Source organism: Aegilops tauschii, chromosome 2 (genome assembly GCF_002575655.3).
Source record: "Aegilops tauschii subsp. strangulata cultivar AL8/78 chromosome 2, Aet v6.0, whole genome shotgun sequence".
NCBI lineage: Eukaryota > Viridiplantae > Streptophyta > Magnoliopsida > Poales > Poaceae > Aegilops > Aegilops tauschii.
In genome coordinates, this window is record NC_053036.3 from 157,605,061 (window position 1) to 157,629,142 (window position 24,082).

The 24,082-nt window shown below is 47.0% G+C and overlaps 1 long non-coding RNA gene across 1 annotated transcript; it reads right to left on the reverse strand.

The window, feature by feature from the left end:
* Positions 1-17,542: 17,542 nt before the first annotated feature.
* LOC141041981 (uncharacterized) lies at positions 17,543-20,995 on the reverse strand. The gene is made up of 3 exons (XR_012203788.1): positions 20,668-20,995; positions 19,454-19,528; positions 17,543-17,835 (listed from the first exon to the last, which is right to left on the reverse strand). It is a non-coding gene; the product is annotated as an uncharacterized lncRNA (long non-coding RNA).
* Between the last annotated feature and the right edge of the window lie 3,087 nt (positions 20,996-24,082).

Consider the following 24,082-nt stretch of genomic DNA (forward strand, 5'->3'; position numbering starts at 1 on the left):
CGAAGTTCTACTAACTTGGTAATGGTGACTAGAGAATTCTGCCAATCACTATCTTATCTGGAAGATTAACTCCCACTTGATTCAAGCGATTGTAGTACCCAGACAATCTGAGCACATGCTCACTGCTTGAGCTATTCTCCTCCATCTTTTAGCTATAGAACTTGTTGGAGACTTCATATCTCTCAACTCGGGTATTTGCTTGAAATATTAACTTCAACTCCTGGAACATCTCATATGGTCCATGTCGTTCAAAACGTTTTTGAAGTCCCGATTTTAAGCCGTTAAGCATGGTGCACTAAACTATCAAGTAGTCATCATATTGAGCTAGCCAAACGTTCATAATGTCTGCATTTGCTCCTGCAATAGGTCTGTCACCTAGCGGTGCATCAAGGACATAATTCTTCTGTGCAGCAATGAGGATAATCCTCAGATCACGGATCCAATCCACATCATTGCTACTAACATCTTTCAACATAATTTTTCTCTAAGAACATATCAAAATAAACATAGGGAAGCAACAACGCGAGCTATTGATCTACAACATAATTTACAAAATACTATCAGGACTAAGTTCATGATAAATTTAAGTTCAATTAATCATATTACTTAAGAACTCCCACTTAGATAGACATCCCTCTAATCCTCTAAGTGATCACGTGATCCATATCAACTAAACCATGTCCGATCATCACGTGAGATGGAGTAGTTTCAACGGTGAACATCACTATGTTGATCATATCTACTATATGATTCACGCTCGACCTTTCGGTCTCCGTGTTCCGAGGCCATATCTGTTATATGCTAGGCTCGTCAAGTTTAACCTGAGTATTCCGCGTGTGCAACTGTTTTGCACCCGTTGTATTTGAACGTAGAGCCTATCACACCCGATCATCACGTGGTGTCTCAGCACGAAGAACTTTCGCAACGGTGCATACTCAGGGAGAATACTTATACTTTGATAATTTAGTGAGGGATCATCTTATAATGCTACCCTCAATCAAAGCAAGATAAGATGCATAAAAAGATAAACATCACATGCAATCAATATAAATGATATGATATGGTCATCATCATCTTGTGCTTGTGATCTCCATCTCCGAAGCACCGTCATGATCCCCATCGTCACCGGCGCGACACCTTGATCTCCATCGTAGCATCGTTGTCGTCTCGCCAACTATTGCTTCTACGACTATCGCTACCGCTTAGTGATAAAGTAAAACAATTACATGGCGATTGCATTGCATACAATAAAACGACAACCATATGGCTCCTGCCAGTTGCCGATAACTCGGTTACAAAACATGATCATCTCATACAATAAAATTTAGCATCATGTCTTGACCATATCACATCACAACATGCCCTGCAAAAACAAGTTAGACGTCCTCTACTTTGTTGTTGCAAGTTTTACGTGGCTGCTATGGGCTTAGCAAGAATCGTTCTTACCTACGCATCAAAACCACAACGATAGTTTGTCAAGTTGGTGTTGTTTTAACCTTCGCAAGGACCGGGCGTAGCCACACTCGGTTCAACTAAAGTTGGAGAAACTGACACCCGCCAGCCACCTGTGTGTAAAGCACGTCGGTAGAACCAGTCTCGCATAAGCGTACGCGTAATGTCGGTCCGGGCCGCTTCATCGAACAATACCGCCGAACCAAAGTATGACATGCTGGTAAGCAGTATGACTTATATCGCCCACAACTCACTTGTGTTCTACTCGTGCATATAACATTAACGCATAAAACCAGGCTTGGATGCCACTGTTGGGGAACGTAGTAATTTCAAAAAATTTCCTACGCACACGCAAGATCATGGTGATGCATAGCAACGAAAGGGGAGAGTGTTGTCCACGTACCCTCGTAGACCGAAAGCGGAAGCGTTAACACAACACGGTTGATGTAGTCGTACGTCTTCACGATCCGACCGATCAAGTACCGAACGCACGGCACCTCCGAGTTCAGCACACGTTCAGCTCGATGACGTCCCTCGAACTCCGATCCAGCCGAGTGTTGAGGGAGAGTTTCGTCAGCACGACGGCGTGGTGACGATGATGATGTTCTACCAACGCAGGGCTTCGCCTAAGCACCACTACGATATTATCGAGGTGTAATATGGTGGAGGGGGGCATCGCACACGGCTAAGAGATCAATATATCAATTGTTGTGTCTATGGGGTGCCCCCTGCCCCCGTATATAAAGGAGCAAGGGAGGAGGTGGCCGGCCAAGGAGGAGGGCGCGCAAAGGGGGGAGTCCTACTCCCACCGGGAGTAGGACTCCTCCTTTCCTTGTTGGAGTAGGAGAGAAGGAAAGAGGGGGAGAGGGAGAAGGAAAAGGGGGCTGCACCCCTTGTCCAATTCGGACCAGAGGGGGGGTGCGCGCCTCCTTCCTTTTGGCCTCTCTCCTCTATTCCCGTATGGCCCAATAAGGCCCAATACTTCTCCCCGGCGAATTCCCGTAACTCTCCGGTACTCTGATAAATACCCGAATCACTCGGAACCTTTCCGAAGTCCGAATATAGTCGTCCAATATATCGATCTTTACGTCTCGGCCATTTCGAGACTCCTCGTCATGTCCCTGATCTCATCAGGGACTCCGAACTCCTTCGGTACATCAAAATACATAAACTCATAATATAACTGTCATCTAACTTTAAGCGTGCGGACCCTACGGGTTCGAGAACTATGTAGACATGACCGAGACACGTCTCCGGTCAATAACCAATAGCGGAACCTGGATGCTCATATTGGCTCCCACATATTCTACGAAGATCTTTATCGGTCAAACCGCATAACAACATATGTTGTTCTCTTTGTCATCGGTATGTTACTTGCCCGAGATTCAATCGTCGGTATCTCAATACCTAGTTCAATCTCGTTTCCGGCAAGTCTCTTTACTCGTTCCGTAATACATCATCTCGCAACAAACTCATTAGTTGCAATGCTTGCAAGGCTTAAGTGATGTGCATTACCGAGAGGGCCCAGAGATACCTCTCCGACAATCGGAGTGACAAATCGTAATCTCGAAATACGCCAACCCAACAAGTACCTTCGGAGACACCTGTAGAGCACCTTTGTAATCACCCAGTTACGTTGTGACGTTTGGTAGCACACAAAGTGTTCCTCCGGTAAACGGGAGTTGCATAATCTCATAGTCATAGGAACATGTATAAGTCATGAAGAAAGCAGTAGCAACATACTAAACGATCGAGTGCTAAGCTAACGAAATGGGTCAAGTCAATCACATCATTCTCCTAATGATGTGATCCCGTTAATCAAATGACAACTCATGTCTATGGCTAGGAAACATAACCATCTTTGATCAACGAGCTAGTCAAGTAGAGGCATACTAGTGACACTCTGTTTGTCTATGTATTCACACAAGTATTATGTTTCCGGTTAATACAATTCTAGCATGAATAATAAACATTTATCATGATATAAGGAAATAAATAATAACTTTATTATTGCCTCTAGGGCATATTTCCTTCAGAGACATACTAGGGACACTCTGTTTTGTCTATATATTCACACATGTACTAAGTTTCCAGTTAATACAATTTTAGCATGAATAATAAACATTTATCATGATATAAGGAAATATAAATAACAACTTTATTATTGCCTCTAGGGCATATTTCCTTCACCTCCTACGTCACAAAGAGCCACCTCTTTGGTGCACAATGAGCTTTGCATCAAGAGCAACAAGCAATGAGCGGCCGCATCAACCATCTCGCCACCGACTTGCGACTCTCCGAGCAATGTACAAGAGACTACTTCGAGAACAAGCTCGACGAACAAAAGCAAGAGAGCAATGCAAGAATGGACGAGATTCGTGCCTTGTTGGTCAACCGCTCTTCTACCGCTTCGTCCTACTCAAGACGGAGCCGCTCAAGTCGACACTCCGACGACACCATCTCCGGCTCAAGTACCCCGACATCGAACACTCTTCGACGAGCCGCACGCCACGACCGTCAAGCAAACCGCAATCCTCTACATGACAACAACTCTCAAGAGCAAGCTCACGCGCAAGAACATCGACATCGTCAAAACCAAGCTACTTCCGTGCAAGCACAAGAACGACAACGTCTACGCCAACAAGAGGAAGAACGAGTGAGACTACACCAAGACGAACAAGGTGCCGAGGCACTACGTACGTCAAGTAGAACAACATCGAGAAGCTCAAGCACTTGAGGCCCAACGTGCCCTCCATTAAACAAGTCGCGCCATCGCCGACCGCAACGGTCAAATGCAAGAGCAACAAGAAGCGCTTCGCGAAGAAGTTCAAGAGAGGAACTATCAAGCTCGAGTGCATTGTCAAGTTCCCCAAGCTCCTCAACAAGAACCCCAAGTTCGCCAAGAGCAAAATGAGGTTGACAACCCTCCAAACCAAGAGCAACATGAGGTTGACAATCCTCCACGTCAAGGGCGTCATCATCCCCGACCGCAACACAATGAAGAGCAACGCTACGGCAAGCTAAAGTTCACCATGCCCAAGTTTTCTGGAAGCAATGATCCCGAAGAGTACCTTTCATGGGCATTGAAGGTTGACAAAATCTTCCGCTTGCACAACTATGAGGAAGAGAAGAATATCGCGATGGCATCCCTTGAGTTCCAAGACTACGTCCTCATTTGGTGGGGACAAGTCATTGAGCGCCGAACGGCAAGAGGTGAACCACCCATCACAACTTGGGCGCAAATGAAGGATGTCATGAGAGCATGTTTCGTACCTACCTACTACAACCGCGACCTCTTCAAGAAACTCCAACTCCTCAAGCAAGGAACCAAGAGCGTTGAAGAGTACTACAAGGAAATGGAGATTGCCATGATACGAGCCAATGTCACGGAAGATGATGAGCAAACTATGGCACGTTTCTTGAATGGACTCAATCATCCTATCAAGAAGATCGCCGACTTCCAACCCTACTCCAACCTCATCGAGCTAGTGCATCAAGCTACCAAGGCGGAACGACAAGTGCAAGATGACTTCAAGTACCCCAAGTTCTCATCCAAGTCCTATGGCTTCTCCAACAACCAAGCTTCAACGACTCCAACACCTTCTACCTCAACCAAGCCATCTACAAGCAACGGCGACAAGTCAAGTTACAAGAAAACTTCGACAACCTCAAGTCGTCCTCCTACTAAAGCAACTTCAAGCCGAGAGCTTCATCATCATCTACCCCAACCGATGAGACCATCAAGACAAATTCCTTCAAATGCTTCACATGCGGTGGCCAAGGCCACAAGTCCTTCGAGTGTACTAACAAGCGCACCATGATCTTCAACGACGATGGTACATACGACTCCATGAGTGAAGGAGAAATGGAAGCCCTTGAGCAAGTGGCCATGCACCATGAAGATGATCAAGTCTTTTGTGACGAAGATACGAGCCCCGCACTTGTTGTCTCCAAGGTCTTGAGTCTTCAACATCAACAAGATGAAGATCAAATATGCCATATCTTCCACACCAAGGCCGGCATCAACGGAAGGTCCGTCAAGGTCATCATCGACGGAGGGAGTTGTCATAACTTGGCAAGTGAAGAACTATGCTCCAAACTCCAACTAGTCAAGATGAAACGCTGTCAGGACCCGGATTCTAAGTCACACCGATCTAGCCTGTAACACCTCATATCACTTTGCGGCCTCACGCACGGTATTCCCACGGGTGTCGCCTTACCATGGCCCGGGACCGTTTGCGCCTTTTGGCTCACGTATATGATAATGTCGCCAGCATCCATATGACAGAGAACCCAGGCCGACATGACTAGTCATGAACCCAAAGTGGCACTAACTTACGGGGACAGGCATACATGAATCAACATCGAGCATGTCGGTCAGCAGCGTGCGAATCCGGGCTGTAGCACTGGGCTAACAGGACTTCGGTGAACCGGGCTGTAGCAGGCTAGGCAGGACTCCGGATGTCACCGCGTGACATTTCCCCGAAGGGACAGACACAGGAACAAAGTGAATCACATGCCGGCCAGTCAAGTGTTCCGGAGCAGTAGTGCTGGGCTAGCAGGACTCCGGTGAACCGGCTGTAGCGGACTACTATGGCTCATGGAAGCACAAGACTACATTTCCCCATAAGAGAGGCTACCAAGGATAAACAACTAGGTTGTCGGATCCCACGCATACCAAGCATTTCAATCATACACACAATATGCTCGATATGTGCAAATACAACATGGCATCACAACAAGACTCTACGACTCAGAGTATTTATTCATTAGGCTCCGAAGAGCCAGATATTACAAACATGGGTCTCTCGACCCAGCATTCAGAGCATACAAGTCAAACACATGCGGAAGCTTAACATGTCTGAGTACAGACATCTACAAATGAAAAGGCTGAGAAGCCTGACTATTTACTAGATCCTGCCGAGGGCACAAGATCGTAGCTGAGGTAACAAGCTAAACGTCGAAGTCCACACGGAACTACTAGCGAGACTGACGTCTCTCTGCAAAACATAAAATAAGCAAACGTGAGTACAAATGTACCCAGCAAGACTTACATCAGAACTATCTACATATGCATCGGTATCAACAAAGGGGGTGGTGGAGTTTAACTGCAGCAAGCCAGCTTTGACTCGGTGGCTATCCTGAACTACGACTGCAAGTAACTCTTTTGAGGTGGCGCACACGAGTCCACATATTCACCATATCAATACTCCACTATGGATCCGCTCCCGTCTCCCTACGAGAACGCCATCCATAGCACTCGCGCTTATCTTGCGCATTTTAGAGTATCCACTTTCACTTGTCTATGAACTGTTATAGGCAACCCAGAAGTCCTTTACCACGGACGCGGCTATTCGAATAGATCATATTAACCCTGCAGGGGTGTACTTCGACACACACGCTCTCACCACTTACCGCCGTTTACACGACATGTACTCGGCAACCTTCAAGCGGAAGCCCAACGTGGGTGTCGGCCACAGCCTACCTAAACACTCAAGTCTCTAGTCCAGGTTTATCGCCTATTCAGGTTCCATCCGCAGGGAGTCCGGCCGAGGTTTCCACATACGGCCCCGAACGATGTGTGCAGGGTTCCCGAGACACCAAACGGGCGCCCGGTACACCGTGCCACGTGCCTACCGCATCACAGCCCACCCCTCCGGTCAGCACTGCCCACGGCCTCTAGCATACTACAAACACCAGAAACTACTTGCAACTCCTAGACAGAGGACAAGGGTGATTAAGAAGCCGAGAGGGTCCATTGGTTTCGGGCCCAATGCGTGGTAGTAACTGTATCATGGATCACAAACACAGAACTCAGTTCCTGAGGACGGCTTCAATGAGACAACCCACCATGTACTCCTACATGGTCTCTCACCACTACCTTTACCAAATCGTGTTCACACACTTAGCTCACACACCGTAGGACATGTTCATCACCATCCCAACTCATCCCCGACGAATCAGACCCCACTCAACTCTAAGCGGTAGCAGGCATGACAAACAAGCATGAATGATTAGGCACATCAGGGCTCAAACAACTCCTACTCATGCTAGTGGGTTTCATCTATTTACTGTGGCAATGACAGGTCATGCAGAGGATAAGGGGTTCAACTACCGCAGCAAGTAACAGATGAATCGTTGTTGTCCTAATGCAGTAAGAGAGAGCAGGAGCGAGAGAGTGGGTTTGTATCGGGATGGACAAGGGGGTTTTGCTTGCCTGGCACTTCTGAAGATATTATAGTTCTTCATCGGTGTCATCGATCACATCATCGGAGCATCGGCTACTGAGAGGGGACGGTTACCGGCAAACAGAGAAGGACACAATCAATGCAATGCGAAAATATGATGCATGGTCATGACATGTCAAGAATGTTATGATTTACACTAATGCATCTAGCAACAGTTTAAATGAGGTCCATATGAACTAAGGGTTCATATGCAAACTCCATATTTAGCATTTATAATGTCATTATCATGTTTTCACCTATACAGCAGGTATAACTTAGTTTGACATGCATGAAAATGATACAGATGGATAGATTGCATTTTTCTGATCATTTTTCATATATAAATTATTCCATTCTGAGCAACGGTTGATTTTATATGATTTTTAGAAGTTTATACTATTTTCTGGAATTTTCTGAATTATTTTAAATCCAGAAAACCAATACTGCGTCAGCATGACGTCATCACTGCGTCAGCGAGTCAACGGGTTGGTCAGGGTCAAACCTGACCCGTGGGACCTGCCTGTCAGTGACTAACCTAACTAATCCAGATTAATTAGCGCTAAACTAATACTAATCTAGTTTAGTTAAGAGCATGGGCCCACACATCAGTGACTCAGGGGGAGTCAAACTGGGGTCAACCCGGGTCAAACGAGGTCAAACCCGCCGGCGACTCGACGCCGGCGAGGCCCGAGACGGCGGCGCGGCTCGGAAAACGCCCACAGGGCACGGACGAGGCCGTTCTTGGGCTCATTGGAGAGCTCTTGCAGGCGCACGTCGGGTGGTGGTGGCGGCCGGGCCTATGGTGGCCGGAGCTGACGACGGCGAGCTCCAAGGCGGCGGCCGGAGTTCGGACACGCACGGGTTTGATGTTCCGGTGCGCGGCAGGACCAGCTGGTGGTCGGGATCGTCTCCTAGGAGCAACCCGAGCACGATGACGCGCCCAGGCGCAAGCTACGACGTCGGTAGCCATGACGGCGATGAAGCACGGCGCCGGCGAGCTTCGGAGCTCATGGGGACGACGTCTACGGTGAGGGATAGACCACGGGGTCAGGGGGAAACGGTGGTAGAGCTCACCGCGGTTCCGACGAGCAAGCTAGCTAGGTCGGGGAAGCACAGACGGCGGCGAATCGACGATGAAGTTGCCGGCGGCCGAATATTGAAGATGAGCTCGGGGACGGCGCTGCGGGGCTTCTGGCGGGGCGTGGCTTGGTGAGGGGGTCGAGGACGACGTCGCGGAGCTCGGGGATGCGTCAGAGAGGAGAGGGGGTGGCTCTGGCTATGGGTACGGCGATTGGCGGCGACGAGCTCCGCTCGGGCAGAGAGGAAGAGGGAGCAGAGGAGGGGGAAGAGGTCGGGAGAGAGAGCAGCGAGTGAGGGAGAGGAGAGAGGGGTTGAGGGGAGTGCGTGGCGCCCTCGGGTGCCTCCAGCGGCGAGCAGGTAAGCAGGAGGTGGCCGGCGCGTGGCCAGCGTGCGGCGAGCACGCGCTCGTCCTCCTGTCCAGGGAGGAAGACGACAGGGGGGGGGGGCTAGCTGGGCTGGGCCGCCACAGTGGTGGGCTGGCCTAGCCACTTGGGCTGCAGGTAAGGCCCAGGTATCTCTCTTTTATTTCTGTCTTTAGTTTCTGTCTTCTATTTTCTTTCTCTGTTTTGGATTAGCAAAAATACTAATTCATTCTGTAAAGTCCTGAAAATAATTGTGGGCACTTTTGAAAATATTTCCAACATCCCTCAACTAGTTTCAGAATTATTAGAGCATTTAAAATATTTATAGGATTTAAATGCCCCAATTCAAATACAATATGAGTTAATTCAAAAATCCAAAAATGACCTATAAATATTGGCATCATTTTTGGCAGAGGTTTTCACCTTTATCAAAAATCATGAACATTTTCAAAGGCATTTTGGGTTAATTGAAACTATTGTTTATTTGAACCTAGTTGAATGCATTTGGTGCTAGGGTTTCAACATCCCCATTTCAAGTTTCTTTGAAAATTAAACATGATGACATGAGGAACAAGCAAAGTCAAACAAGGGCTGATCTGGGGCTGTGCCAAGCACCCACATCCCTACGAAGTTCAATGGCTTAGCGACTCCGGCACTATCCAAGTCGAGCACATGGTCCAAGTCTCCTTCAAAATCGGAGCATACGAAGACACTTTGGAGTGTGATGTTGTTCCTATGTCCGTTTGCCACCTACTTCTTGGACGGCCATGGCAATTTGACCGAGGCGTCATCCACAACGGGCGTACAAACCACTATAGCTTCAAGATGAAGGGCAAGGAGTATGTGCTACGTCCCATGTCTCCAAGCCAAGTGATCGCCGACAAGCAAGCCACCCATCGTGGAGAAAATAGTGAGAGAGCGAACCACCCAAAAGAGAGTGAGCGCCACAAGCCCAAATTGAGTGCCTCCATGATGAGCGACAAGAAGAACTTAGTCCTATTTGCCACCAAACATGAGATGAGAGAAGTGTGTGAGAACCCATCAAGTGTCATGCACTATGTCCTTTTGTGCAAGGACGAGGCACCAAAAGCTAACACCACTCATAATATACCTTTAGTGTTATCTTCTCTATTGCAGGAATTCCAAGACGTATTCCCCGATGAGCTACCTCCGGGACTACCCCCACTACGAGGCATCGAGCACCGAATCAACCTCATCCCCGGAGCACCCCTTCCTAACAAGGCTCCCTACCGCGTCAACCCCGAGGAAACCAAGGAGATCCAACGGCAAGTACAACAACTTGTCGACAACGGCCATGTACGTGAAAGTTTGAGCCCTTGTGTCGTCCCGGTAATCCTTGTTCCCAAGAAAGATGGTACATATCGCATGTGTTCCGATTGTCGTCCTATTAATGCTATCACCGTGCGTTATCGTTACCCCATTCCACGCCTAGATGATATGCTAGATGAGCTTAGCGGAGCCACCATTTTCTCAAAAATTGATCTTAAAAGTGGCTACTATCAAATACGCATCCAAGAAGGTGATGAATGGAAAACCGCATTTAAGACCAAGTTTGGCTTATATGAATGGCTTGTTATGCCAATGGGTTTATCCGAAGCACACGGTACTTTCATGCGAGTCATGCACTTTGTTCTTAGGCCCTATATTGGTGTATTTGTTGTGGTCTACTTTGACGATATTCTTGTGTTTAGCAAATCCCTCAAAGAACATGTCATCCACCTTAGAACCATGTTGCAAACCCTCCGAAAAGAGCGCCTTTATGCTAACATGGACAAATGCCATTTTGGTGTTGATAAGCTTGTTTTCTTGGGTTTTGTTGTGTCTTCTAAGGGTGTTCATGTTGATGAATCTAAGATCAATGCTATTAAAACTTGGCCTCAACCAACCAACTTGCAACAAGTGCGTATTTTTCTTGGTCTAGCCGGTTTCTATCGTAGATTTGTGAAGGATTTTAGCACCATTGCTTCACCTTTGCATGCTTTGAGTAAGAAAAATGTGCCTTTTATTTGGGGACCATCCCAAGATATCGCATTTAATGAGCTTAAGAATTTGCTTACTCATGCTCCCGTGCTTGCATTACCAAACTTTGACAAACCCTTTGAAATTCATTGCGTTGCTAGTGGTAATGGCATAGGAGGTGTGTTAGCGCAAGAGAAGCGCCCCATAGCTTACTTTAGTGAGAAACTTTCCGGAGCGCAACTCAATTACCCCATCTATGACAAAGAGCTATATGCTTTAGTGTGAGTTTTGCATGAATGGGAACATTATCTTCACCCTCATGAATTTGTCATCCATACCGACCATAAAACGCTTAAATACCTTAAGGGTCAAACTAAGTTGAACAAGCGTCATGCTAAATGGAGTGAGTTCATTGAAGCATTTCCTTATGTCATCAAGTATATTAAAGGTAAGGAAAATGTTTTGGCGGACGCTCTTTCCCGCAAATGCATGCTTGTCACCAAACTTGAACTGAATGTCATTGGCTTTGAGCACATAAAAGACTTGTATGCGCATGATCCTACTTTTGCTATTCCATATGCCAAATATTTGACGCATACATCTTGGGCACGCTATTACATCAAAGATGGTTATCTTATGAGAGCTAACAAACTATGCATCCCCGAGTCTTCTCTTCGTTTGTTGCTTTTGCAAGAATCTCATGGCGAGGACTAATGGGACACTTTGGACGCGACAAGACATTTGCTACGCTCTCCAAGAACTACTTTTGGCCCAAGATGTTCCGCGACGTCTTCCGCTTCACCAACCGATGCTCTACATGTCACAAAGATAAATCTAAAGCTCAATCTCATGGCCTTTACATGCCCCTTCCAATTCCATATCAACCATGGGAAGATATTAGCATGGATTTTGTCCTTGGTTTGCCTAGAACTAGAAATGGAAAAGATTCCGTGTTTGTTGTTGTGGACTGTTTCTCTAAAATGGCACATTTTATACCATGCAACAAGACAGACGATGCTTCACATGTTGCAAACATTTTTTGTAGGGAAATCTTGCGCCTACACGGAGTGCCAAAGACGATTGTCTTGGATCGCGATGTAAAGTCTTGAGTTATTTTTGGAAGACCTTATGTGCCAAGCTCGGAATCAAGCTACTATTCTCCACGGTATACCATCCAAGCGGAGGTGACGAACCGCATGCTCTCCACTCTTCTCCACGTGCTAATCAAGAAGAACATCAAGGAGTGGAAGGAGTGCCTACCCATTGCCGAGTCCGCCTACAACCGTGCAAGACATTCGACTACCAGCAAGTCCCCCTTCGAGGTCATCTACGGCTTCAACCCATTGTCCCCATTGGACATTCTTCCTCTACCACTACAAGAGCGCACCAATATGGACGCGAGTGCACGAGCAAGCTATCTCAAGAAGGTGCATGAAGATACTAGGCAATCCATCGAGCGCCAAGTACAACGACTCGCGACCAAGCTCAACTTCAACAAGCAACCCATGATATTCAACATTGGTGATCTCGTGTGGCTACACCTTTGCAAGGACCGCTTCCCCTATGAACGCAAGTCCAAACTACTACCACGAGCCGATGGACCATTCAAGGTGCTAGCACGCTACAACAACAACGCTTACAAGATCGACCTCCCACGCGACAAGTACAACGTGAGCAACGTCTTCAACGTCAAGGATCTCTCGCCCTACCATGGTGATGAAGATTTCAATCTGAGGTCGGGTCTTTCACAAGGGGGGCGGGGGGGGGGGGGAGATGATGCGGAGCATCCCAAGGTCATCCCCATGGACCTACCTACATCTCCCACGGCACCACTTGGACCAATGACAAGAGCCCGTGCGAGAGCTATCGAGAACGAGGTTAACTCTGTCCTTGTTGAACTCCCCTTTGACCCACTTGAGACATGGCTACTACCTCAAACGGAGATGCTTTGTGTGCTTAGGTACCAAGGAAGAAACCAAGGAGAAGTTACGGTGCAAGATGGACAACGAGAGCATGAAGAACATCTTCCCAGCGCAGAAATCCCGGTACAACCGCCCATGTACCGCCCAACTACCGCCCGGGCGGTACAACCGCTCAACCACCGCCCAAGCTTCTGTGATCGAGCGGTGCAAGGACGGTACAACACCAGTTTATCCCCGTAACAGCCACCAGACCAGTACAACCGCCCCAAGCACCGGTACAACCGCTGAGCACCTTCGGAAACACCTCCAGGAACCAGTACCTGAGCTCCCAGCGTTACAACCGCCCCCATGACCGGTACAACCGCCCTGCCTGTGCGCAGTGAAAGGGGTTTCACCCCATGTATTCCCAACTTACCCCTTGGACTATATATACTTGTCCCTTAGCTCCGTACTAGGGTTAGCAAAGGATTAGCTCATATTAGAGATAGAGCTTTGCTCATCCACTTGGTTACCTTCTCCTCGGAGTTCACGACCTCTTCGGAGAAGATCCCCCAAACGGATTCAAGACCTCTTCACGAAGAAGACCTCAAGACCTCCTCTCGGAGAAGAACCGGTTACCCTATGTATCGTCCCTTGTTGATCGTGGATCGTGTATTTCTTGGTGTTTCGAGGATCTAGCATATGTATGACCATATCTTGTTGGTTGAGTGATTTCTCTCGCGTTTTCCCTCGTGTTCTTTGTGTTCTTCGTAGGATCCCCTCCATTTCGTGAAAGATCGGGCCCCTAGGGTTGTACCCTACATCACGCCGCCACAACGATGCCCGAGGCGACCCGGAGTTGAGCCACCTTTCCCTCGTCAGCGATCTCTCCCTCCATCGTCCTCGCTCGGGCTAACAAAGGGGCGCCCTAGCGGCGCCTACCCGGCCTTGGCACACGTGGTCTGGGGGGGGGGGGGGTATTCGAAGATGCTCCTGGGGTTTTCATGGCGACTAGTTCTTCTGCACCAATTTTTGGCGAGGCCGATCTCAAGGAGTTGATGTTGCAGTTAGGGATTGGGGACACTGACCTTGATGATGTGGTCTTGCCCCACGCCACCAAGATGCCACGCAAGGAGGAGGGAGAGGCCCAGCTACCGCCAGCGGTGGCGAGAAGAGGGACGGAGAGATGGAGGACCTAGGCACCAGCATGAGGGAGGCGCCCATGTCGCTCGTGGGAGTGACACAGGGTGAAGTTTGTGTTTTCCACTTTTCTGCTAAATGGATTTACCCATTCAGGAGCGCAAGTGGCACCTTCTTTCTTATTGTTTATAAACAATACTACTCTAGCTAGCTACCCAAACAGAAAACTGACTCCAAGATGAATTATGTAAATAAACTCAACCTTTCCAGACCTTGTCATGTAGCGGATGCATGCATGGTCGGCAGTCCGGGTGCACATGAACAGAGTGGAAATCTGGGAAAGTTCTTCGATTAATATATTGTTTGAGGTTTGTATACACAGGTGTCGGAGGAAACATGTGGCTTATTTAGACACATATCAACATGCCAGAACACCGAAGGATAGTGCGTGCAGCATAGAAAATGCACTTTTTACCCAAATATTGTCGCCTGGTTTTATGAAGTTCAACAAAAGGATTTTTATAGCATGAAAAAATTCTATTTTTTTGTAGATGCATGTATAGTAGGGTAGTATATTGGGCCAAAATTTCATCAATATACGTGCTTGCATGTGACTGATAGAAAAAAGACAAATAATGAAAAAATGGGCTTGTTTTTTTTGTCGATTTTGAGGCCAAAATTTTGCCTTCTTTTTGCAGCATATAATATAACGTATTATCGAGCGAAGTTCACACATACTTAGACCACATGCATGCACGTATTTATGTAAAAGTAAAAAAAATCAAATCTTTTAAACATCACTATTGAGGAGTTTAGAAAAACATGCTTCAATGCACCCCCGCTACGAAAGTCCGATTTATTCGTGAACACTTTCCCTAGCCTCACATGCTCCTTCCCTTCTGAATTCCTCTGAATACTTGTATCTGTTGCCAAGATAACTAATAGGGACTGTAACGGTGTTTTTTTCTCTTCAACAAAGGTTACGTTTTATTCACTCAAAGTAAAACATCAAGTGGATATAAGCACCATGAGCACACACACAAATACAAATAGACACGCCGGCAACTAGCAAATGTTGGTTGACTGGATCGGTTAGGGTTAGGGATCTACGGTGGAGTACCTTCACTTTGACTCGAGGAGGTCCCGGTGCCGGCCATGGTGATGGCAGAGAGTAGCGGTGGCGGTGCTTCCCGTCAGCACTGCACTAACCCTAGATCGGTAGGGGGTGTAGGTGGGGTGTACGGCGTCGTGACGAACCTCGTGTTGCGAGCCGCCGACCCCACCTCTTTATATATAGTGCAGGTGACAGGGGGCCGTCAACCATAGTGGGTTGAGCGCTCCCGATCAGGGCGCGGATCTAAGGGCACGGTGGGCCGTTGGGCCCACACGGTGGAGATCATCCTAACATTCTCCCCCTTGATCTCAACTTTTACTTTTGACCTTATACTTTTACTTTACTCGTTTCATAACAGATCAATACATAGAACATGTTTCATCGTCACATCTCAATTGCCGATAGAATCAGACAGCCACAATGTACCTCTCTATTTTGAAACAAATTCTTTAATTTGGGCCCTTTTATTGTCCGAAAATCTTAGACTATACCATAAAACCCACGTCGACTGTGTGTTCTCTGACCACACTGGGCGGTAAGCCTTTAATAAGAAGATATGCAAACACTTGTATGTTGCTTTTATACTTCAAGCATTTCTACATAATTCCGGACTTTCTCCTTTACAATGCATAACTCTATGTCAGTGTGTTTGCCATCAACACTTGACTCGTTGTCATAGGAGCGAAAAACTTAAAATGGTTATCGCTGTTGTCAACCATTATCAACTCCGGGTATAGGTCTTCTTAACCATTTTGCCTTATCAAGCTATAACATGTTTTTGCATCACATTGATGATAATTGTTTCATTCTTTGGAGCTTTTCCACACCAAAACTCCAAGTGTGAAAGTTAGCGACAATTGTGGATTTCGCTATACATTTCACAAGTCATGTCTTTGTACTCACAATCTTTTGAGAGCACTTATTTCTTTCAGCATGAGGACGATATCTTTGACTCCATTCTAGTGGTCTATATATGGACTGGACATTGCCAAAACAACCCGGATACGTGAACTACGTTAGGGTAAAATCATACTTTTGCATTCATTAAACTTCTAACAGCTGAAGCATATGGTACCATATCCGTTTTCAATCTTTTCTCATCAACTTTTGGAACACCATAGTTTTCAGTTCCATTACCCTTGACTATAAGAACAGGCGTAGGTTTGCTCGCATGCATACTTTAGAGACCTTTCTTAGCATGTCCATGCGACATTCCTAATACCCCTTTTATTCTTTTCTTGGTGAATCTCGATAATTATAACAAGAGACCCTCTACCGAGAACATTCTTTCGAACTTTGAGGACAAGAACTTCTTTTCTCCTCCTGCAGTAGATTGACATGACCACTAGCAAGTAGGACGTCATCCACATGCACAGGATTAGAATGAATTTCCTATTCTATAACTTTGCATGAATACAATTGTCCTCTCATTTTCTTTAACCCAAAATAACATTAGATTCTTCTAACTTTAAATGCCACTCTCTAGAGACTTGCTCTAGTCCATAAAAAACTTCTTGAAGCAGTATCCCTTGTGTTATTTACTTTCATCTGATGTAACTCAGATTATGATGTCGACCATGATGTGCCAGTAACACTCATTGTAATCTATTAATTCTCTTTGCACAAAATCTTTCGATTTAAGTCGCGCTTTACACCTTTACATATTTGCTTTGGAGTCACATTGGCCTTGTAGACCTCCAATGAGCGCTTTAAATGAGGTGGGATCAACCTCCATTTGAATTTCACTAACATAGACTTTATAGTAATTAGAAGTATCTTATTTTCTCATTCCTTGAGACCATCTGTGTCTCAGGTACTAGCACTTCTTTCATATGGGGCTGTTGTTGCTCTATTATTGACAAGAGGCAAATTAATTGTATAGTCACTACTGCAGGATGGTCCAAACGCGACTACGATCAGAGACCCTTCGACGAAACTGTGTGCGATGCCATAATCGCAAACGGTGGTGTAAAAAACCATCAAAAAAGGTGCAAAACGTTTGCGATGACAGATGCATCAAACACGGTTCAGAATTTAGTTGCGTGTGCGATGCAGGGCATACAGTTCAGCTCAATTAACTGTTTGGGATGAGGAGGCACAAAAGAAACGAGCGGCCAGATGAAGGCGTGTGCGATATACAGCATACGATTCACTGGGATGAACTGTGTGTGATAAGGAACCACAATGGAAACGGTTCAACTGAACAAGATGTGACGCCCTCGATTCAATCATACACTAATCATACACGCAAATGTGTACGATCAAGATCAAGGACTCACGGGAAGATATCACAACACAACTCTAGACACAAATTAAAATAATACAAGCTTTATATTACAAGCCAGGGGCCTCGAGGGCTCGAATACATAAGCTCGAATACACAAGAGTCAGCGGAAGCAACAATATATGAGTACAGACATGAGTTAGACAAGTTTGCCTTAAGAAGGCTAGCACAAAAGCAACAACGATCGAAAAGGCAAGGCCTCCTGCCTGGGAGCCTCCTAACTACTCCTGGTCGTCGGCGACCTCCACGTAGTAGTAAGCATCGGCAGTGGCATCTGGCTCCTGGGCTCCGACATCTGGTTGCATCAACCGGAAAGAAGAAGAAAGGGGAAAAGGGGGGAGCAAAGCAACCGTGAGTACTCATCCAAAGTACTCGCAAGCAAGGATCTACACTACATATGCAACATTATCAAAGAAGGCTGTATATGTGGACTGGGCTGCAGAAATGCCAGAATAGAGGGGAGAACCTAGTCCTATCGAAGACTAGCATCTTCTGGAAACCACCATCTTGCAGCAACAGGAGGGAGTAGAGTAGCATAAAGTAAAGTAGTAGTAGTGTTATCAACCTCGGCCAGAGATCCTTTCTCGACTCCCTGCGAGAAAGCAATCCCAGAGCCATACTATCCATTTATCACCTCATATCCAAGTCTCATCTCAAGTATCCAGTTCTAGTTGTATCGATCGGGATACAACTCCAAGTGTCCGTTACCGTAGGACAGGCTATCGATAGATGTTTTCTTCCCTGCAGGGGTGCACCAACTTACCCACCACGCTCGATTAACTCCGGCCGGACACACTTTCCTGGGTCATGCCCGGCCTCGGCCAAACAATACGCCGCAACCCGACCTAGGTTTAATAGAGAGGCCAACACGCCGGACTAAACCTATGCCTCCAGGGGTCATGAGCCATCTCCCCGGGAACTCCTGCACCTTGCGTACGCGGCCGGTGAGCAGACCTAGCTACCTCCTTCAACAAGGCAGGTGCTTACACAGTCCAACCCGGCGCGCGCCGCTCAGTCGCTGACGTCTATTAAGCTTCGGCTGATGCATACGACGCAGAACGCCCATACTATGCCCACATGATGGTTAGTGCTATCAGGCCAGAGGCCCCTCGGATCAAATATCCAAATCGTAGTGGATTAGGAACGCACGGTAACAAGCAGAGACTCACGAAAGATGTGACCCCGCCGCCCCGTCTCGAGGACTTGCGGCAAGGGCTAGGAATGCCCGGCCACGCCTCGTAATTATCTCGCGGGCACCCTCCAGGTCAACCTGTCTCCACATCACTCGCAAATATGCTCGCGCGGGTACCCCTCGGGGCCGACCCGTCTTTAGTAACAGGGTTCAGTGTAAAGTCATAGTAACCATAGTAACCGTGTGTCCAAACATCAAGGGGAAAACCCGAGGAATCACCCCCGGTGGATTCCACTCGATGTAATCATGAAGGTGAACGTAAGAGGAACCACCCCTGAGGTTCACACTTGAGGGGTTGCACGACAGAGTCATATCGGAAGTGGTTAAGGCGGAATCACCCCTGATGACCATGACCGAATAGCAACACTACAGGGTTAACATCAAAAGTGCTGTAGAGGTCTCACCCTCGGCACTCGATAGTAACCAAGTAGTGTCGAGCAACTAAGGGGAAAGTGATGTGCGGTGTTGGGGCCTGGTCTTCGATCCCATTGATTGGGTCTTCGATGATGAAGCAGGGGCAACAAGGACAAGGTGGGGGTCACTGATGGATCACTAACCAACCATACTAAGCAGTTTAGGATAAGCAGGTAGGTAACAATAAGCAGGTTACAAAAGCAGGCTATGCATCAGAATAGGAGCAATCAATTATAGTAACAAATTCTAATGCAAGCATGAGAGAATGGAATGAGCGATATCGGGATGATCAAAGGGGGGGGCTTGCCTGGTTGCTCAGACAAGAAGGAGGGATCGTCGGTGACGTAGTCGATCACAGCGGCATCGGCAGCCGCCACGGGGTCTACCGAAGAGAAAAGGGGGAGAAACAGTAAATATAAAGCAAACGTAGCATCACAAAGCATAACATGGTAATATGCGGTGCTAGGGGTGAACTAACACGGTACTACACGTGGAAGACGGAGGGGATAAACATCCGAGGATGAATTCCCGACGTTAGGCGGATTCCGGAGAGAGGAAAAGAGGGGAAAGTTCCAAGTTCAGCATGCTAGGGGCATGCGACAGATGAACGGACCTCATATTCAGATTCGTTGGATTTTTCTGAGCGACTTTCATGTAGAAAACATTTTCATCCGAGTTACGGTTTAATTTCTATGAATTTTCAAAGATTAAAGCATTATGTGGAATTATTAATATTAACAGAAACGGAATACTACGCCAGCATGACATCACTGTGATGTCAGCAGTCAACAGGACGACTGACCAGGTCAAACTGACCAGTGGGGCCACAGGGACCCACATGTCAGCCTCTGTGGGTTAACAGTGGATTAATAACTCACACAGGGTTAATTAGGGGAGTGGGCCCGATGTGTCAGTGAGTATTCTAATTAGCAGATTAGTTTGAAAACTAAATTATCTTAATTAAGCGCAAGGGCCCACAAGTCAGTGGCAGGGGGTGAACAGTGCCCGCGTTGACCGTAGTCAACGCGGTCAACTGAGGCGCTGGGGCCCACGGTCAGCCTCATCGTGGTGGGCCCTACGCTTGCCAGGTCAGCGGCGGCGCCGGAGGAGCTCCGGCGAGCTCGCGCATGACGGCAGATTGCCGGAGATGCTCGGAAAAGCGCCACAAGACACCAAATCGCACGCGGTTTGTTGCATTCGAACGAGGACTCGATGCCGCGCCGCGTGGTGTGGTCGGTTGGACTCGGGGGTGACCGGAACTGCGCCGGCGATGAGTGGGGGCGGCGGTGGCTTTCAGGTGGAAGTGGATTAGCAGCAGCAGTGTGCAAACGGGCGAGGCAAAGGGGGGAGCGAGGTCCTACGCGCGTGGGCGAGCTAAACGGGCACTGGCGCGGGACCATTTGGTCGCCGGAAGCTCGTCGGCGATGAGCCCCCGCGGTGATGGGCTCGGGCGCGTACAAGACGACAACTACGGGCACGTTGGGGGCAAGGAGAAGAGAGCGGGGAGGAAGGAGAGCTCACCGCGAAGCACAAGGAGGCTCGGTGGCGGTTTAGGAGCTGCAGGGGCGGCGCCGGAGACGAAGAAGATTGACGACAGCCGGAGACGGGGACGAGGACAAACGGCGGCTGCGGTGCTTCCCAGCTCCACCTGAGGGCACCAGACGACGGAGTCGACCCCGGCGGAGCTTCACGACAAGACGGCGGAGCGAGGCGGTGGCTGTGGCCGCGGTGACGACGGAGAACGGCGGCAACCGCGTCGGTGTCCTCTCCAAAACGAAGCAGAGGGAGAGGTGGTTCTGGGGGAGGAGAGGTGCAAGTGGGGGGCAGAGGCGATCGAGGCGACACGGAGGGAGGGGATCCTTATCCCCTCTTCGGCGAGGCGCGTGGCGACGAGCAGGTTCGACGGCGACCGCTCGCGCGGGTCGGTCGAACATGAGAAAGGGGAAGACGACAGGGGAGGGGAAGTGGACCGGCTGGCGTGGGCCGACGGCCAGCTGGGCCGTTTGGCCCAGTGGGGCAGGGGCCTTTTTTCTCTCTTCCCGATGCTTTCCTTTCCTTTTCATTTTTTTGATTTATTCCTGTTTTGCAAATTGCTTAGCCACCATTAGAGTTTTATAAAATATGTGACTTAGCTCAACAATTATAGTGCAATATTTACCACTGCCAAAAAAAATGATTTGGAGCCAAAATGATTTCATTTGAATTTTAATAAATGATATGGCACTTTAAATTTCTGATTTCATGCTGTTTCATGTTGTTTGAGTCACATAATGAATTTAGGTGATGTTATTTTTCTGAAGATAATTAGTTATGAATTATTTTCTATTTAATGAAATTTTTTTTTTGCATGTTTGAGAAATTTTGAATTTCACTCATAATTTGAATTTGAATTTGACTTTGATTTTTCATCAAGTGATAAATAGCTCGGTAAGCATGGTGACCTGGCAGCATTAACAGGGGATTACTGTAGCATGACACTGGGGGTGTTACAAATCTCCTCCACTACAAGAAATCTCGTCCCGAGATTTAAGTGGTGAAGTAAAGAGTAACTTCGGGAGAACTGACCCTTATAGGGTTAATTATCTGGTGAACAATTCAGGGAATGAGGCAGAAGTATCTCTTGAGTTGAAACTTAATTAACATCTAGAGCAAAGTATGAAGGTACAATAGGAAGTTTCAAGCGAATGGACAAACGATTGATACCTGAACAAAGTGTGAGGAAGGGGTTCAGAGTATCGGGAACAGATCATCTCTCGAAAGGTGGCTCGTGACAAGATACAAAGCCAAATGCAAGAATATTTCAGAATCAAAGATATACAGGAGAGTCAGGTTCCGATCCCGTGGAACTGTGGGTTATGAGCCCAGCATGTGGGTTAAAAGTAGAAAGGGGGCCGATAGCAAGGCATGTCAGATGATAGACTGTCAGTTATGTTGTCAACAACATTGGTACAAGGGCGAGGGACGAAGAGAACTATTTTCCTGCTCGTTGAAACGAGGCGGACCAGTAGGCAAAGTTCTCGTCCATCGGTGGTTACCGGAATGTCATCAACATTAGTAACAGGGTCGTACTAACCGAATTGTACCTTGAGGCGTTTTTATAAGCAGGGGATTCTTTTTGCTTAGATCATATAGATCGCAAGAAAGGTTAAACAAGACAATGGAAAGGAAATGTGTTTCAACGCATATTTTAGGGGTATATCCTTCCCAAGGACAAGCAGAGTATGATATCCATGATAAGACAGCAAGTTTAAAAGCATTTAGATAAAGGGGGCGAGGGAAGAATCATGATATTACACATACAACAGTGTTTGGATAATAGATCAAGAAACATTCGACAATGTGCTTCCAGTGTTCTTGTTGATATTCGGAATACCTCAGTCATGCTTCGAGGTAGCATTAACATGGTGTTCCAAGTAGGGGTTGGAGTTGAAGATCACAAGAAATACTCAAAGAATAATTGCAGGAATAGCAAGGAGTCCAAGGTATAACCAAGACATGATCAAACATGTGTTGGAAAGAAGACAAGGGGGTTGTCAATGATAACTCAAATCATTGAAGGTCAAGGATGGTATTTCTCACCATGAATTCAATTGTCATCTCAACGGAAGTCAAAATGTTGCTGCTGATCATGACGCATTTGTTGAGAGGCTCTATGAAGATGCCATCGAGGAGCGATGCCATCAAGCAACAGGAAGCATGAAGCGAAAGGCTATTGGAACCATGGATACGACACAAGCTCAAAATCAAGCTTGTTGTTCGAGGTGAATTGATAAAATGAGGAAGATCGACGTAAGCTTCGCTCATCGTCGAAAAGTTGTGCTCCGGGAATAAGGACCAGGTAGCACCATTAAATTAGCACGATAATGATATAGCCGATCAGGCTAGGAATGATGTGACGGAGTATCACTCCAATTAAGAATTTACAAGAGGTAGTGCAATGACACAATATCATCGAGATAACATGAGGCAATACTTGAAGGTAGATCAAATTAGAGGTTGGACAGGTGAAATGACTTGTAGGAGACAAGTATTTTAACTTGTCCGGGAAATGGAATTAAGGAGAAACTATGGTCGGAACCATGATTATGAATGATCAAACCACCGATACAAGATGAACTTATAACAAGGGATAAATATTTGTACGAGCAACTTCCATGATAAGTTCTACATCGGGTCCATGGGCATAACACAAAGGTTCAAGGTCGACTCCCACTTCTTCAATGCATAACCTTTCATTCACTCCTCGTTTTCGAAGAATTTGTAGTGCGAAAGATTTATCTAGTGAAGCACCAGAAGAGTATGACTCACAACTCTTTCGAGTTGACACGGATTAGGGAAGGCATAGGTTCAACCTATAGGGGTATCTTAGGAACATATACCACTAACTTCAGGATTAAAATATACCAGCTCGAAAGCAGAGCATGGTTGACAAAAGCAGATGATAGAATTTACTAAAGGCATTATGTATCACAGGAGGAATTCGTAAAGGGTTCAGATTTACGAAGGAACTATCGGGTCGTAACCCATCAAAGGATCAGGTGGTCAGCAAAGTATCTGAGGGGAGTATCGGTACTCAACCAGAGGAAGAAAGAATGCAAAGGCCTCGGATTATGAACACAACTGAATAATTCGACGCTTAAATTCAAAGGAATTATGATTTCCATATCGGAGGATCCGAAGCAGACGCTCGGATAAAAAGGCAAGTAAGTTGAATAGACATAGTTCGACAATCAACCAAGGTTTGACTTGCCAAGAACCAACTCATGTCCGGAGTGACGTTTGAGCCAAAGGGAAGAATTCTAATTGCGACTGATGATTGCGAGCAACGCAACATATTAAATCAATAGGATCAGAAAGTCAACCACAACAGATTTCAATGGATATTGCTAGACATATGGAATTAACCATCATACAAGCAGGTAGTGAAGAACAAGAG